Source organism: Bison bison, unplaced genomic scaffold (genome assembly GCF_000754665.1).
Source record: "Bison bison bison isolate TAMUID 2011002044 unplaced genomic scaffold, Bison_UMD1.0 scf7180017864462, whole genome shotgun sequence".
Lineage (NCBI taxonomy): Eukaryota > Metazoa > Chordata > Mammalia > Artiodactyla > Bovidae > Bison > Bison bison.
The window spans coordinates 785,919-789,003 of NW_011495024.1; the positions used below are offsets into that span (position 1 = coordinate 785,919).

At 45.1% G+C, this 3,085-nt stretch overlaps 1 protein-coding gene and 1 pseudogene across 1 annotated transcript in view; one reads left to right on the plus strand and one right to left on the minus strand.

Annotated features, from left to right (window-relative positions):
• The window catches only part of SLC35F3 (solute carrier family 35, member F3), a 448,640-nt gene that overhangs the window by 413,538 nt on the left and 32,017 nt on the right, over positions 1–3,085 (plus strand). The gene's annotated exons all lie outside the window — the stretch shown is intronic.
• LOC105003140 lies at positions 598–1,543 on the minus strand (annotated as a pseudogene).

Genomic DNA, 3,085 nt, shown 5'->3' on the forward strand with positions numbered 1-3,085 from the left:
CCAACTCTTTGGGACCCCATGAATCACAGCATGCCAGGCCTCCCTGTCCATCACCAACTCCCGGAGTTCACTCAAACTCATGACCATCGAGTCGGTGATGCCATCCAGCCATCTCATCCTCCGTCGTCCCCTTCTCCTCCTGCCCCCAATCCCTCCCAGCATCAGATGGTGAGGCTTAGACATGTTTAGTGGTGATGGAAAGGATCCAGAAGAGAAAGGGGGCCATTGGGAGTGTTCACTGAGGAGTGAGCCCAGGCTGCAGTTCAGTCGAACTTGAACTTGGGAGCATCACTTAATCTGTCTGAGTTATAGCATCTTTTTTTTTTAAAAGGAAAAAAGAAACACTTTATTTCCTTAAATATAAAGGGACAGAGAGGCCTGGCGTGCTGCACTCCATGGGGTCGCAGAGTCAAACATGACTTAGCGACTGAACAACAACAAAAACTTCATTGTGTCAGTTTAAAAGTTCCATGAGGATGGCCATCCCACCCTCATGTCATGTCTGTGCCGTGGGCTGGCTCCACTGCACACCTGAGGCTGAGCTGGTCAGGCCCAGCTAGCCTTCACCTCCCCTGCTCCAGGCCCAGTCCACCAGAGTCAGGTCAGCAGTGCCTGGCACAGCATCTCTTTCTGCTGGGGTGTGAGACAGGTAGGGAACTGGCTGGCACAGAAAATGAAGACATCCCCCTTCTTCATGGGGTTCTCTGGCAACATCCCCTTACCTGGCACCTTCTTGTAGCCCTTGGGGTGGACAGTGTTACTGGCGGGGATGTTGAGCAGACAGTCATCTAGGGTCTTCACCTCCACAGAGTAGTGGGTCAGAGCCTTACTCAAGGAGATGGAGATCACAAAGAAGAGGTTGTCGTTCTCCCTGTGGAAGCAAGGGTGCATTTTCTCCTTTATGATAAGATGATGTCAGCTGAGATGATGTTGGGATTCTGGTCCTCTTCCTTCTCGAAGGTGATACACGTGCCCTGCCTTCAACCAGGCTTTACATCATCCATGAGGATCTCGTCCCTGATGGTAGAGGAGTACCCATCCTCGTTCAGCACTCTTTGGGAGCTCTTAATTTTCTGAGTTCAGTCAAAGAACAGAGTAGGTTTTCTCTCTATCTATGGTTTTCAAACTGCACCCCTCAGAGCTGTCTCAGGACACTCATCATGGCAGCTTCAGCCACAGCAACCTCTCATGTGTTTTCAAACAGTTTTTAGTTTTTAGCAACTTAATACTGATACATGTACATATCTTGGAAAAGCAAAATAACTGTAAAAGAATTATCATAAAAATAGCAACTCCTGCTCCACACCTGCTCACTCTCAGTCACTCCCAGTTCTTATGGATATTTATGACAGTTAGATGCATTGATTTCTGTTAGACCCCCTCCCCTCTTCACCTGAGTCTGTTCTCTCATAATGCTATCCCAGTTTTTGGCTAATTATAAATGGGCAAATTTAACTCATTGACTGTCTCCTTTTACCAGGAACTCCGGTTTCTCCTGCCAGCAGTATTTGCCTGTTTTTATTGCCTTTACCTTGATTTCCATTAATGCTTGCTATTTTTTTGAAAATGTTCCACCACCTCGAAAATCTGTCAGCATGTCCCCTGTGCTGATTTAATGAGGAGCCTCCCCTCCCAGGGCCTCTGTGACTCCCTGGTCTGCCATCCCGGGACCAGTGTTCAGTCCTGCCTGTGTTGGAGCCTGTTCCCTGCTTCCCTGTCTTCCTCTTGTTTGGTTTACACCCTGGTTTTAATGTAATCCATCCTTCTGTAGCTTGCAAGACCGTGTTTTGAGCACTGCCTAACTGAGGGTATGTCTATTTCATTCTCACATTTGATGGATGGATGGTTGGCTGATTTTAGAATTCTGACTTGAAAAATATTTTTCTTGAAAAATTGGTAAGGCCATTATTGCCTGGCTGTCTGATGCTATTATGATTTCCTATCCTTTAGCCCCAGGGCTTCCCTGATATCTCAGTTGGTAAAGAATCCTCCTTTAATGCAGGAGACCCCAGTTCAATTCCTGGGCTGGGAAGTTCCCCTAGATAAGGGATAGGCTACCCACTCCAGTATTCTTGGGCTTCCCTTGTGGCTCAGCTGGTAAAGAATTCATCTTCAATGTGGGAGACCTGGGTTCAATCCCTGGGTTGGGAAGATCTCCTGGAGAAGGGAACAGCTACCCACTCCAGTATTCTGGAATGCTGTATTAGTTTCAGGTATATGGGCTTCCCAGGAGGCACAGTGGTAGAGAATCTACCTCCCAGTGCAGGAGGCACAAGAGACTTTGGTTCTATCCCTGGGTCTGGAAGATCCCCTGGAGAAGGAAATGGCAACCCACTCCAGTATTCTTGCCTAGAAAATTCCATGGACAGAGGAGCCTGGTGGGTTACAGTCCATGGGGTCTCAAAGAGTCAGACACTGAGTCAGACTGACTGAGAGTCAGACTGAGCAATTGAGCGCATCCTTTGGCCAGTTTTATTTCTCTAGGGAGCCTTAAGTCTTATCTTTATCCCTTTTTTGCCACAAGTATATGCCTTGTCATGGTTTTTCATTCATTTTGCTTGGTACTTGATCAGCCTTTTCATTATGAAGACTCACATCCTATAGTTCCAAAAAACTTTCTTGAATTATTTATTTTGTAATTTCCTCCATTTCATTTTTTCCATTTTCTCTTTCTAATGTTCTTTTCAGTTCAATATTAGACCTTCTAGCTTGACCTTCTCATTTTATCTTTTTTTTTTCTTTGTTTTTCTTTCTCACTCTCTCCCACTCCTTGAGATTAATCAACTTTATATTCTAACTCTTCTGTTAATTTTTTTTAATCCAGTTTTTTTTCTTTTTTTTAATTTTATTTTATTTTTAAACTTTACAAATTGTATTAGTTTTGCCAAATATCAAAATGAATCTGCCACAGGTATACATGTGTTCCCCATCCTGAACCCTCCTCCCTCCTCCCTCCCCATACCATCCCTCTGGGTCGTCCCACTGCACTAGCCCCAAGCATCCAGTATCGTGCATTGAACCTGGACTGGCAACTCATTTCATACATGATATTATACATGTTTCAATGCCATTCTCCCAAATCTTC